At 39.5% G+C, this 15381-nt stretch overlaps 1 pseudogene; it reads left to right on the top strand.

The window, feature by feature from the left end:
- The window catches only part of LOC101361269 (zinc finger protein 791-like), a 24024-nt pseudogene that overhangs the window by 6908 nt on the left and 1735 nt on the right, over positions 1–15381 (top strand).

A 15381-nucleotide genomic window follows, 5' to 3' on the forward strand; every position in this document is an offset into this window, starting at 1 on the left:
CTTTTTATTTCCATTGGGTCTGTTGTAATGTCCCCCATTTCATTTCTTATTTGGGTTATTTGCATTCTCTCTTGTTTTTCTTTTGTCAGTTGGCCAATGGTTTGTCAATTTGGTTGATCGTTTCAAAGAACCAACTTTTTTTTTATTATTCTTTCTATTGTTTTTCTATTCTTTCATTTATTTCTGCTCTGGTGTTTATTATTTCCTTTCTTCTGGTGAGTGTGGATTTCTTTTGCTGTTCTCTTTCTATTTGTTTGAGTTGTATAGCTAATGTTTTGATTTTGTCCCTTCTTTTTTGATGTGTGTTTCTGTTGCTACAAACTGACCTCTGAGCACTACCTTTGTTGTGTCCCAGAGGTTTTGTATGGTGTGTTTTCATTCTTGTTTGATTCTAGGAATTTTTTAATTTTATCTTTGATTTCTTCTATTACCCGGTGGTTTTTAAGCAAGATGTTATTCAGTTTCCATGTATTTGATTTTTTCCCCTTGCTCTTCCTGTTATTAATTTCTGCTTTTATGGTGGTGTGATCAGAGAACATGCTTTGTATTATCTCAGTGTTTTGGATTTTGTTGAGGGTTGCTTTGTGACCTAAGATGTGGTCTATTCTGGAGAACATTCCATGTGCGCTGGAAAAGAGTGTGTATTTTGCTGCTGTTGGATAGAGTGTTCTGTTTATGTGTATGAGGTCAAGTTGGTTGATTGTGGCCTTTAGATCTTCTGTATCTTTGTTGAGTTTCTTTCTAGATGTTCTGTCCTTTACCAAGAGTGGTGTTTTGAAGTCTCCTACTATTGTTGTGGAACTGTCAATTTCTCTTATCAGTGCTGTTAGAGTTTATGTGTTTTGGAGCCCTGTCATTGGGTGTGTAGATACTTATTATGGTTATGTTCTCATGGTGGATTGTGGATTGTCCTTTTCATCATTATTTAATGTCGTTCCTTGTCTTTCATGGTGGATTTTATTTTAAAGTCTATTTTATCTGGGATTGGTATCGCCACTCCTGCTCTTTTTTGGTTGTTGTTTGCTTGCTATATTTTTTCATCCTTTGATGGTTAATATATTTATGTCTTTGTTTCTAAGATGTGTCTCTTGTAGACAGCATATTGATGGATCCTGTTTTTTTAATCCATTCTGTCACTATGTCTTTTTATGGGTACTTTTAAGCCATTTACGTTCATTGTAATTATTGATAGGTGTGAGTTTATTGCTCTCATTTTGTAGTGTGTTTTTTTTTGTGGTGCTGACCTTTTCTTTTTTCCTCTTACTTTCTGTGGTAAATTCCTTTTGTTTGTGGATTTTTTTTGTTTCTTTTGTTTTTGTAGATTTTGTGTTCACTGAGACTTTATGTTTTTCTTCTTTATCTTGATGAGTAGGTTTGTTAACTTTCTTTAGGGTTACCTTGATATTTACACTTGTCTTCCTAAGTTTGAACGAGTCTTTTATTGCTTGGTATCACTTTGACTTCTCCATTTGAAAGTTCTATACCTACACCCTTTATTCTCTCTTTTATTGTTCTGTCGTTTTTGTCATTTACAGATTGACCTTTCTGGTTCCCTTTGGTAAATTTTGAGTTTTGTTTTATACTAGCTAACCTAGTAGAGGTGAGGTGGTATCTCCTAGTGGTTTTGATGTGCATTTCCCTAATGACTTATGGCTTAGAGCATTTTCCATGCGTTTATTGGCCATTTGTATAACTTCTTTGGTGAAATGTCTATTTAAGTTTTTTGCCCACTTTAAAAACAGCTTATCTTTTTGTTGTTAAGTGGTAGGAGTTCTTTATATATCCTGGTTATTGAACCCTTATCAGATATACAATTCCCAAATATTTGATTCTGTAGGTTGTCTCGTTCCTTCGTTGATGAAATCCTTTGATGACTGAAATTTTTATTTTGATGAAGTCCAATTTATCTCTTTTGACTTTCTTGCTCATAATTTTGGCATCGTATCTAAGAATCTATTGCTTAAAACTAGTGTGTGGAGAAAATAATGTTCATATTTTTTAAAATTGTGAACAAAAACAAAAAGCTGTGACGTTCTGCATTGTGGTGATGGCAGCTTTCACACCCTCTCTGCTGTGTTGGTCAGTTATGGTCCACTAGAGCTGTGATGTCTACTAGTCAGATGTGGCTATTCCCAGTTAAAATAATTAAATGTAAAAGAAAAGGTTTGGTTCCGAGGTACACTAGTCACGTGTGAAGTGCTAAACATCCACATATGGCTAGTGGCTTCCATATTGGACTATGCAGAAATAAAACATGTCTGTCTTCAAATAAAGTTCCACAGCATAATGCTGCTCAAGAGTATATACTATGGGTGATATTCTGTGTGTGTGATTATTGGGTATGTGAACCCAATTATCAGTGTCATAGACCAGAAGGAACAAGAAAACAAAATACAGAGTGTCTGCCCGTAGACTTCCAGCCTTGCATGAGAGACAGGTTTAAATAAATAATGAAAAACCATGGACATCTGATACCTGTAATAAAAGGACCTAACCTGACAGTCAGGTTAGACTGCTTGTAAGGGAAAATCATTTAAGTAATTATTCATAAAGTTAGTTGAATTTAGCTATATACATGTGTCATGGTTTGAATTATGTCCCCCAAAAAATGTGTGTATCAATTTGGCTGGGCCATGATTCCCGGAATTGTGTTGTTGGCCTCTATTTTGTGATTGTAATTTTATGTTAAAGAGGATTAAGGTGGGATTGTAACACCACCCTTACCCAGATCACATCCCTGATCCAATGTAGTTTCCCTAGTGTGTGCCCTGCACCACCTTTTACCTTATAAGAGATAAAAGGAAAGGGAAGCAAGCAGAGAATGGGGACCTCATACCACCAAGAAGGAACACCAGGAGCAGAGCGTGTACTTTGGACCCAAGGTTCCTGTGCAGAGAAGTTCCTAGTCCAGGGGAAGACTGATGACAAAGAGGGCCTTCCTCCAGAGCCGACAGAGAGAGAAAGCCTTCCCCTGGAGCTGACACCCTGAATTTGGACTTCTAGCCTACTGGACCGTGAGAAAATAAATTTCTCTTTGTTAAACCTATTTGCTCATAGTATTTCTGTTAGAGCAGCACTAGATAACTAAACAACATGGTTAGCTATTTACATGAGCAGAGTTGATAGCATGTGTGATGGGTGGGCATGGAAAGAATATTTCAGTTGCCAAAAGTGTTTGTGTAAATCCCTGAGACAGGAGAGAATGCATTATTATCCATTCCTTGGTAGAAAAGATGATTGGAACAAAGAAAACAAAGTGTGGGTTGGAGGTTGGGGGGTGTTGTATGAGATAGACTGTAGGAAAAAAAGTCAGCAGGTTGTTTAGAACCATGATGACTACTCTGGGCGTTTTGAAGACAGCTGCTCATGGGCATTAAGCAGGGATACGTGTTAGTGTATTTGTTATTTAAAACCGAACACTTTGGTCCCTGAACTGCAGACAGATTTTGGAAACGACAACCATGAATAAATTACGTTCAGCAGGAGCTTGTTATGAATAAGTTAAGGAAGACCATGAAGTGGCCTTAACATGGAGTTTGATTGTGGATCAGGAAGATAGTGGATGATAGATATAATGTAGACGGTTCAAAGGCTATCTCAGATGATAGAATGCTCATTTATTGAGTTACAGACTATAGAGCAGTGAATGCTTCTCAAAGTTGAATGTGGATGTGGCTAACCTGGAGCATGTTAAAATGCACATTTTTATTTACCAGTTGTGGGGTGTAGCTCGATACTCTAACAAGCTCCCACTTTATGCTGAAAACAGTAAGTGTACAAATAAAGTTATGGATTAAAATTAGTGCTCTTGGAGAAAATAATAAAAAGAAAGATAAGGTTAAAGGGGAGACTCTAGTATGATGATAATGCAACAGAAAAAACATTTACACTGAGATCAAGAAATAAAAGAGTAGGAGTCAGCTGGGTGGGGATACGGGGAGTTGGAACTGATTCAACTGCAGGGAATTAAAAATCGATAAAGCGTGATGAGTGCATTGACCAAACTAGAAAAATACGCTCTCTGGAAATACCTCTATGTTGATATCAAATAACAGTGTGTGTGTTGATCTACAAGGGGCAGTTATGTAGGTGAACACAGTAACTCATGCTTGGACTCCTGAGTCCCTGCAGAAAATCAGGTTCAAGTTTTCCAGCCTTGCCATGGATGCTTTTCATGCCCTGGAATGAGTAAATTCCTCCACTTGTGGAGCCTGTTCTGCCTTAACCTCAAATGGATCTAGGGTAGAGCACTCCCTTGAGCCTGGGAAGAAGTCCTGCCCAGGGAAAGAGTTGAAGTCAAGACCCTGTCACTCCCTCCTTAGACAATAGTGTTTTCTCCCCATCGTTTTCCATTTCAGGTCCCAGGTGTGCAACAGAAAGAACTAATCCAATTTAGGCAGCTGGGTACCTACAGCGACCATCTTGCATATCACAAGTAAGGGTTTCCAGTGCTCTGTGTGGACCAAACAGTATTCATCTGCCTCCAGGCTGCCTGTTGGCTCTGCTTCCACTCCCATCCCTAAGTGGCTTCTTGGGCTGAGAGAGGACATTCTCTTAACTTCCAGAAGCTGTGCCAGGAAATCGTGAGTACCACAGAGAATGGGGTAATTCTTAGTGTAAGGGGGTGAAGCTAAATATGATTTGGTGGGAGACTTGCTGTGTGCTCTGTGCTGTGTTTCTTCTATGAGGTAAAAGGTGAAAGAGGAGGCCAAGACACTCAATCCTAAGCGGTATCCTAAGGCCATGCTGTACCTTCAATGAGCCCTTCCTCTAAACATATGTGGTTTTTTAAGCCTTGGACGCCTAGGGTTACCTTCCACATGTGACTTTCAGAGCTGGCACCATGGGGCTTTAACATCCACACCTTGGGCCTCGGTGCTCTGTGGTGAATGACAGAATCTCCTGAGTAAAGCCTGAAGACGGAGCAGCTCTGGCAGAGAGGCTGAGCCCCAGACCCTCCAGAGTCATCCTGTGCCATCACTGCAAACAGTGTTCTTGGCTTCCCCTAGGCACTAGAGCCATTTCTGTGTTGTTTAAAACTGTAGCTTTGCCTTTCACACATTATGATTGGGTGAAGAATGGGAGGGAGTTATTAGGGAAAGAACTCTGACTCTTTATGGGTCCTGCGTGGGGCTTGGCACCTCATGACCTCACCAAAGGAATGAGTCAGGAGAGTGAGTCCAGCTGGATCATGTCTGGAGTCTCCAAAACCATCATTTTTTCCAGTGGGGGATGATTTTGCTTGAGTCTTTCAGGTGTGCGAGAAACATGATACCCAATCTAGGTTGCTGTCCTCCCAGGCTAACTGTGCCTAGAGCTGGTATTACGTTTCTAAAAATAGTGACTGCACACCAGTCTTGGATTAACATCTGAAATTAAAGTGTTGTTTTTTGCTAAATCATCTCAGGATTTGAGATGGTGATATCCTGCCTGGCCGGCAGTCGGGACCATCACCACAGATGTAATCCAGAGTTACCGGAGTAAAGTAGCCCCTAAATGCTCTTGGAAAGGCTTGGTTCGTATTTCAAAAAAATTGGCAAAAGACAGGTTGATTGGACTTAAAGGTGTTTAATTAAGGAAACCTTAGATACAGAAGGGCAGGGGAGGTTCCCATGGATGAAACCGCAAAGCGCTTGTCGTTAACTTAGGGTATGATATTGGCCTACACCTCGAGCTTTTGGTCTACTAGTTATATTCTCAAAGAGTGGGTGAATTACAGTGGTGGAAAGGAATGTGATATCGGCACTGCAGGAGGACGGTCACAGGAGGAAGGGTGGGGAAGTAAAGTCTGAAACCTGGTGGGGGGTGGAGGGATGGCCTTGAGGAGAGGAGTCTGGTTAATATCCCTGTGTAACTACTTACAAGGTTACTGTCTGGTCAGTCACTCTTGCTCAATCCCAGAGACCTTGGTGACAGGATCCATATTGGATATATTAACACCCCACAATCCACCCCTTTCCTGCCCAGTTGTTATAATCTCATGAGCCCACCTGTTCCTTGAGCTTCCCTGAGCCTGCAGGGTAGGAGAAAAATGAGTATAGGACTCCCTTCCCTGCTTTATTAAAGAATTGCAAGCATACACCTCAGCAGCAATATAAGCTAATTCAAAAAAATGATTCCACCTATTATGATGCAAAAGAAGTCCAGATAGTAATTTTTTCCACCATGTTGCCTACTCAGAGAACCACCCCTTGACCTCCGTCCACCAGGTATCCCCCATACATTCTGTGCAATCTATTTGGGTTCATAAGTGAACAAAGGAGTGGTTTACAAGTGCTGCCTTATCAGAAATATATACACACTCTTCAATTTTTAGTAAAGCACAGATGCCTACTTGGGTTGCCATTGTCATCTCCAAAACCATTGTTCCATAGCACCACTGTTTAAAGATAGCAGTTACTTCATTGACAGCAGCAAGCCTATGTTCAGTGTCATTTAGGGGAGTGGTGATGAAATTTTGTTGTGTCTCTATTTGGGTTATAATATTAATGTTGCCAATACTAGGAGTAAAAATAGTAGGTAAGTAGTTCAAAGGACTTGAAGCACTTACTGTTGGAGATCAAAGACCACAGCCTTCAGGATGGATTACACCTCAGCATAAAGAAAACAAAAATCCTCACAACTGAACCAATAATAACATAATGATAAACAGAGAAAATATTGATATTGTCAAGGATTTTGTTTTACTTGAATCCACAATCAACACCCATGGAAGCAGCAGTCAAGAAATCAAAGGACACATTGCATTGGGCAAATCTGCGAAAGATCTCTTTAAAGTGTTAAAAAGTAAAGATGTCACCTTGAAGACTTAGGTGTACCTGACCCCAAGCCATGGTGTTTTCAGTTGCCTCATATGTATGCGAAAGCCGGACCCTGAATAAAGAGGACCAGAGAAGAATCGACGCTTTTGACTTATGGTGTTTGTGAAGAATATTGAATATATTACAGACTGCTAAAACAACGAATCAATCTGTCTTGGAAGAAGTACAACAAGAATGCTTCTTAGAAGCAAGAATGGTAAGACTTCATCTCATGTGCTTTGAACATGTTATCAGGTGGGACCAGTCCCTGGAGAAGGAAATCATGCTTGGTAAAGTAGAAAGTCAGGAAAAAAGAGGAAGACCCTCAGTGAGATGGATTGACACAGTGGCTGCAATAATTCCCTGAAGCATAACAACGATTGTGACGATGGCACAGGACTCGGCAGTGTTTCGTTCCTTTGTACATACGGTCACTATGAGTCAGAGCTGACTTAATGGCACCTAACAACAGTCCCACCAAGAAACTACGGACCTTTTACTCCACCGCCCCTCCAATTGGGTTCGTTGTAAGAGGCAAGTATAACCTTTGAAATGTGAGTATAGATCCAAGGAAAGCATAGATGTATGTACCCAGCCAGTTGAGGGTGGGGTCAGCCATGGCCAGAGATTACTGCCACATAACCACTGTGTTCTCTAGTTGTTAACTGCCATCAAGTCAGATCCAACTCATATAGACCCTATATACAACAGAATGAACCACTGCACGGTTTTGCACCATGCTCACAATCGTTTTTATGCCTGAGCCCATTGTTGCAGCCACTGTGTCAGTCCATCTCGTTGAGGGTCTTCCTCTTTTTCACTGACCCTCTACTTTACCAAGCATGATGTCCTTCACCAGGGAATGGTCCCTTCTGATAATATGTCCAAAGTATGTGAGATGTAGTCTTGCCTTCCTTCCAAGGAGCATTCTGGTTGCACTTCTTCCAAGACGGATTTGTTCATTCTTTTGGCCTTCCGCAGTACAGTTAATATTCTTTGCAGCACCACAGTTGAAAGGTGTCAATTCTTTCATTCTCCTTATTCAGTGTCCAGCTTTTGCATGCATATGAGGTGATTGAGAACACTATCACTTGGGTTAGGCACACTTTAATCTTTAAGGTGACATCTTTGCTTTTTAACACTTTAAAGAGGTCTTGTGCAGCAATTTGCTCACAGCAGTATGTCTTTTGATTTCTTGACTGCTGCTTTCATGGGTGTTGAATGTGGATCCAAGTAAAATAAAATCCTTGAAAATTTCAGTCTTTTCTCCATTTATCATGATGTTGCTTGTTGGTCCAGTTGTGAGGATTTTTGTTTTCTTTATGTTGAGGTGTAATCTATTCTGAAGGCTGTGGTCTTTGATCTTCATCAGTAAGTGCTTCAAATCCTCTTCAGTTTCAGCAAGCAAGGTTGTATCATCTGCATGCCACAGGTTGTTATATGAGTTTTTTTCCAATCCTTATGCCATGTTCTTCTTCATATAGTCCAGCTACTTGGTTTGTTCAGCATACAGATTGAATAAATATGGTGAAAGGATACAACCCTGATGCACACCTTTCCTGACTTTAAACCATGCAGTATCCACTTGTTCTGTTTGAACAACTACCTCTTGGTTTTTGTACAGGTTCCTCATGAGCACAATTAAGTGTTTTAGGCTGGGTTCTCTAGAGAAGCAAAATCAGTAAAATGTGTAAACATATATAGAGAGAGATTTATATCAATGAAATGGCTCATGTGGTTTTAGAGGTTGTAACGTCCCAAGTCCGTGGATCAGTATAGAGGTTTCTCCTATTTTACATAGCAGCAGGGGCTGGCGAAATCATGATCAGTTGGTGAAAGAACGGGGATGTTGCTCACAAGCTGTGAAGATCGAGGAGTCCCACGATTTGCAGGCAAGACCGCAGGTAAGCTGTTAGCTCAAGTCCCAAGAATCAAAGGTCAGAAACACAAACTAGCTGCAGGATCCAGAATAAGCAAAAGTCCCTGTCTGTACCCTGCCAGAATGCCCCCCACACTGGATGCAGTCTACATGCCAAAGGAAACTCCCTGCTACTCACAGCAGATCACATCATATGGGTGATCACGCAACAGGGAAGTGACCATATCACACAACTGCCAAAACACTAAGATTCATGGCCTTGTCACGTCAACACACAATCTTAACCATCACAATCGTTCTGGAATTCCCATTCTTTGTAATATTACCCATAATTTGTTATGATCCACACAGTTGAATGCCTTTGCATAGTCAATAAAACACAGGTAAACATCTTTCTTGTATTTTCTGCTTTCAGCCAGGATCCATTTGTCATCAACAGTGATATCCCTGGTTCCACGTCCTCTTGTTAATCCAGCTTGACATTCTGGCAGTTCACTGTCGATATACTGCTGCAGCCAGCAAAATTTTACTTGCGTGTGATATCAGTGATATTGTTCAATAATTTATGCATTCGGTTGGATCACCTTTCTTTGGAATAGGCATAAATATGGATCTCTTCCAGTAGGCTGGCCAGGTAACTGTCTTCCAAATTTCTTGGCATAGACGAGTGACCACTTCCAGCACTGCATTTATTTGTTGAAACATCTCAGTTGGTATTCTGTCAATTCCTGGAGCCTTGTTTTTCACCAATCCTGTCAGTGCAGCTTAGACCTCTTCCTTCAGTACCATCAGTTCCTGATCATATGCTACCTCCTGAAATGGTTGAACACTGACCAATTCTTTTTGACTGTGTATTCCATCTTCTTTTGTTGCTTCCTGCGTCTTCTAATATTTTGCCCGTAGAATCCTTCAATATTGCAACTCAAGGCTTGGATTTTTTTCTTTGGTTCTTTCAGCTTGAGAAATGCCAAGTGTGTTCTTCCCTTTTAGTTTTCTATCTCCAGGTTTTTTCACATGCCATTATAATACTTTGTCTTCTCGAGCCGCCCTTTGAAATCTTCTGTTTAGCTCTTTTACTTCATCATTTCATCCGTTTGCTTTTGCTACTAAAAATTCAAAAGCAACTTTCAGAATCTCTTCTGACATCCATTTTGGTCTTTTTCTTTTCTTTTTAGTGACTTCTTGCTTCATGTATGATATCCTTGATGTTATTCCACTACTCGTCTGGTCTTCAGTCATTAGTGTTCACCACGTCAAATCTATTCTTGAGATGGTCTCTAAATTCAAGTGGGATATATTCAGGTCGTACTTTGGCTCTTGTGGACTTGTTCTAATTTTCTTCAGTTTCAACTTGAACTTGCATATGAACAATTCATTCTGTTATGCAGTCAGCCCCTGGCCTTGTTCTGACTGATGATGCTGACCTTTTCAATCGTCTCTTTCCACAGATGTAGTCGATTTGATTCCTATATATTCCATCTGGCAAGGTCCATGTGTATAGTTGCCATTTATGTTCATGAAAAAGGTATTTGCAATGAAGAAGTCATTGGTCTTGCAAAATTCTATCACATGATCTCCGGCATGTTTCTATCACCAAGGTCTTTTTTTGCAACTACCAATCCTTCTTTGTTTCCATCTTTTGCATTCCAGTCACCAGTAATTATCAGTGCATCCTGATTGCATGTTTGGTCAATTTCTGACAGTAGAAGTTGGTAAAAATCTTCAATTTCTTCATCTTTGGCCTTAGTGGTTGGTATGTAAATTTGAGTAATGGTCGCATAACTGATCTTCCTCCTAGGCATATAGATATTATCTTATCACTGACAGCGTCATACTTCAGGGTAGGTCATGGAATTGTTGACGATGAATGTAATGCCATTTCTCTTCAAGTTGTCCTTCCCAGCATGGTAGACCATATGATTGTCTGATTCAGAATGGCCAGTACCAGTCCATTTCAGGTCACTAATGCCTAGGATATCGATGTTTGTGTTCCATTTCATTTTTGATGATTTCCAGTTTTCCTAGGTTCATACTTCGTAATTCCAAGTTCCAATTATTAATGGATGTTTGCAGCTGTTTTTCTCACTTTGAGTCATGCCGTATCAGCAAATGAAGGTCCCGAAAGCTTGACTCCATCCACATCATTAAGGTCAACTCTACTTTCAGGAGGTAGCTCTTCCCCAGTCATATTTTGAGTGTCTCCAACCTGGGGCTCATCTACCGGCACTATATCAATGTTCTACGGCTATTCATAAGGTTTTTGCTGGCTAATTCTTTTCAGTAGTAGACTGCAGGATCCTTCTTCTTAGTCTGTCTTAGTCTGGAAGCTCAGCTGAAACCTGTGCACCATGGGTGACCCTGCTGGTATTTGAATACTGGTGACATAACTTCCAGCATCACAGCAACATGCAAGCCTCCATAAACTGACACAAACACAAACTGACAGACACGTGAGGGGTGATATGTCTACCTACCCCAATCACCTTTCCAACTTCCTTTACTACTGCTTGCCCACATCTCACTCTGTTCCATTCACAGTGGTATCTGGCTCTAAGTACAACCTGCAAAGCATTCTTTCCCCTTCTGGCCTTTTTCCTCTTTCTGGAACAATCCTTTGTCAGATATCCCCTTGGATAAATCCTTCACATTTCTACAGTTAAGCCAGTTGCTTTCGAGTTATTTCCAGCTCATAGTGACCCCATGTGCATTCAGAGAACTACGCTCCATGTAGTTTCCAATGGCTGTTACCTTTTGGAAGCAGATCGCCAGTCTTCCGAGGCTCCACTAGATGGATTCGAACTGCCAACCTTTTGATTAGTAGCTGAGTGTTTAATCATTTGTGCCACGCAGGCAGTCCTCCTCACATCCCTAGTTCTAGAGTTTACATTATAAATTTACAACTAATCTAGTCCTGTTTAAAATTACACTATACTTCTTCACTGGTAGTACAAGTATCTTAAAACAGTATTCCTAGTTCTTCCTTCCTGTTGCTTATAATATCGCTGTTCTTCATTTCACTTATCTATATGCTGTAATCACTGAATCTCTTGTGACTGTTATTTTAAACTGTTATCTGCTAGGTAAATTAAGAATAAGAAAGATAAAATATTTTATTTTAATTTCTTTGTTTCTCTAATACTCTTTTACCCTTTTTACACATCTAAGTTCCTAACATGTAATTTTCCTTCTCTTCTCTAACACTTTTCTTTAACATTTCTTGTAATACAGGTATACTGCGAACAATTCCCTGTATAATTGCTTGTCTGAGAATGCCTATATTTTTTCCTTCTGTTTGAAAGGATAATTTTATAGATGTAGAATTCTTGGTTGTTGTTTTCTACTTTCAGTCCTTTAATATTTTATTCTACAGTCTTCTTGCTTGCATGGCTTCTGAAGACAAGTCAGCTATACTTATTCTTCCTCTTCTATAGATAAGATGTGTTTTTTTCCTGTGGCTTCTTTTCAGTTTTCTTTTTTGTGTTTGATTTTCTGCAGTTTAAATATGATATGCCTAGGTGTAAATATCCTGCTTGGAGTTCTCTGAACTTCTGGATCTGTGGTTTGGGGTCTGTTATTAATTTTGTAAATATTTTCACCATCCTTACTTCAAATATTTAATTTTTCACCTTCTCCTGTTATTCTCATTGTGCATATGATTTTCCCTTGGCAGTGTCCAATCAATTGCTGATTCCATTAAAGACATTCTTCATTTCTTTTATAGTGCTTTTGATTTCTAGGATTTCCTGTTGAATTTCCTTAGAGTTTCCATCTTTCTGCTCACATTATCTTTTCTTGCATGTGGTCTACTTTTTAAATTGGAGGCCTTTTTTATATGAATCATAGTTGTCATAAGTTCCCAGTCTGTTAACTCCAAAATCTCTACCATATCTGAGTGTGGTTCTGATGCTTTGTCTAGTCAATCAATGGGAAAAGCTGCCAGTTCCTTGGTCTTTCTGAGTTATTAATAGCTCATCTTGCTTTCACCCTGCGATTCATGTTTTGTTGTGTTTTCTGGTGGGGCTTAGGAAAGGAGGTAAATTTGATATATTCCATAAAGAAATTATGATCTGTTATGAATGTGGAAATAGGTCTTTCATTCATAGAGGATTTCTTTCCCTTCTGTTTTGTACATGTTCTGAACTATAAATATAGAGAGGAGTAAGAGTGGATAGGTCATAGTCAAACTGTGGAGAGATATGTTGAATGTGTCGGAAATATTGTTTATGAGATAAGATGTCAACAGGAGATAAATGTAGTCTGTGAAGGGATGACACTGATGGCCAAAGTCAGAGGAAGACACAGAACTTTGTGTGACCTCCCTATGAATTCCCAGTTCCTCAAGATGGTCAGCCTTACCCATCCTTTTGCACACACTGGGGAAGATGGTACCTGGCTGATCCAGAATATATGTAATGTTTTAGGACTCAGTGGTCTTTGAGGATGTAGCTGTGAAATTTACCCAGGAAGAGTGGGCTTTGCTAGATTTTTCTCAGCAAAAACTTTACAGAGATGTGATGATAGAAACCTTCAGGAACCTACACTCAGGTAAGGATGGCTTCATTTTTCTTATTTACTTATTTAGTGAATAAATATTGTACTCATTGACCTTTTTATGGGATTTAGGTTGAGAAATTGGAATACACTGGTGAAAATGACAAGCGTTTTCACTGCCCTCATGGGGCTTAGACTATAGTGGCTTCCCTATGAAAATCAAAATCTGTGTTAAATCGACTGTCTTTTAAAAGCCTTGAGGCTCCTTAAGTGTTTTAATTGTGAGTATTGGCTTCAGGAATTACTTTTTGTCAAATAGAGATGTGTGGTTTGGGACCTCATTAGCATTTTACCATGTTTCTTCCAAATTTTGTGCGATTATTTTGCTGAAAATAAACCCACACCTGTCTATCAATAGAGACTGTGGAGACCACAGTACTAGCTCAGCGTCAGGGAAATGCACTTGTCTATTTTCCTTCATGATTTCTCTTCATGAGCACCATGTCACTAACTTTTCTCCCTGAGAAGCAAGGGAAACATCTGAGAAAACTGGAGCTAGGACTTGTCCGGAGCAGTAATATCAGGAAACACCAGGAAGGCAAGAATTCTTTGAAGGACAAGCTGTACGGGATGAAATTATATTTGAGGAAATAAACTCAAAATAATCTTTTTTGCTTTGAGGAGGTGCACCTTATACCCGTACTTGACCTAACTTGATTTTTCATCAATCCTCTGGTGCCTTCTGTGTTTGCAGGAAAATACTTCCCCCATTTTCTCTTTAATATTATGCTTACACACATACATTGGTTGCAATACCTTTTTATTTTGGTTTCCCAATTATATTTTACTTATTTCACCATCACTCTGAATTGTTATGGAATTATTTTTTAGTGATTTTGTTACTATTTTGACCATTGCCAAAGTCCGTAACAGCCAAGGGCCTGAGAGTCATTCGAACTTCACACTTGCTTCCTTCCTCATAAAATTGCCTTATGGTTTTGTTTCGTCTTGTGAAACTCCACTTGAAATTATTTGGTTTCAGTTTTTAAACAGGATAATAGTGGAGAAACGTCCATGAAGAATGACTCCTGGTCCTCCACATTAGGAGAAATCTGTGAATTCCATGGCATTCAGCGTCAGTACAACAACCAGGGGGAGCAAGTGAGGTGAGTATTATTCACATGACAGTGAACAGTGCTTTAGGAGAGTCTTAAGGTGTGATGACGTGTGTGTGTGAAAAACTAGCTCGAAAATGGTGTGTTCATGTAATTTTAACAACACAGTATTTCCGTTAATGTGAATTAGATATTTAGTATTTCAAACATATTTTACTTGTACTTAACTATCAGACAGCTCCATTTATTAGGAACACTGACTGCAATGGTAGTGCCGTTTGTGAGATGATTCAACATATGCAACACGAGATAACTCAGAAAACACATTCAGTGTATGGTAATTTTGAAATGGTAAGAAATTTAATTCTAACAACCTGCATCCTATTTTTGACAGACTATATATAGTAGAGAGCTTCCGTGAAAGTAAAGATGGTAAATGAAGCTGAAGAAGGTAATCATTGTGGAAGAACTTTCAGCTCAGTTGGAAACCTTACTAGTTGTGAAAGAACTCCTGCTGGAAGAAATCCTTCTGAATGCCTTGAGTGTGGGAAAGCCTTCATAGATCATTCATCATTTAAGCATCACATCAGATCTCACACTGGATACAAAGTTCATTATTGTAAGGAATGTGGAGAAAATTGCAGTTGTCCTTCTTACCTAAAACCTCGGTAGAGAGAAAATCTTTGTAAATGTAAGAATTATGGGAAACCTTGTAGTTGTTCCTTACCCCTCACTAATCATCTGAGAACTCACAGTGGAGAAAGGCATTATGAATGTAAGGACGGTGGGAAAGCCTTTTTGTATTCCACATTCCTCGCTACACATATGAGAACTCATAGTGGAGAGAAGCCTTATAAATGTAAAGAATGTGGGAAAGCTTTTATTTATCTCTGAAGCTTCATTGGACATACAAGATCTCACACTGGAGAGAAGCCTTATGAATGTAAGGAATGTGGGAAAGCCTTTAGGTATCTCTCAAGCCTCATTAAACATATAAGAAGTCACAGTGGAGAGAGGCCTTATGAATGTAAGGAATGTGGGAAAGCCTTTTTTTATTCCAAATCCCTCTCTACACATATAAGAACTCACAGTGGAC

Source organism: Trichechus manatus, unplaced genomic scaffold (assembly GCF_000243295.1).
Source record: "Trichechus manatus latirostris isolate Lorelei unplaced genomic scaffold, TriManLat1.0 scaffold00057, whole genome shotgun sequence".
Taxonomy (NCBI): domain Eukaryota; kingdom Metazoa; phylum Chordata; class Mammalia; order Sirenia; family Trichechidae; genus Trichechus; species Trichechus manatus.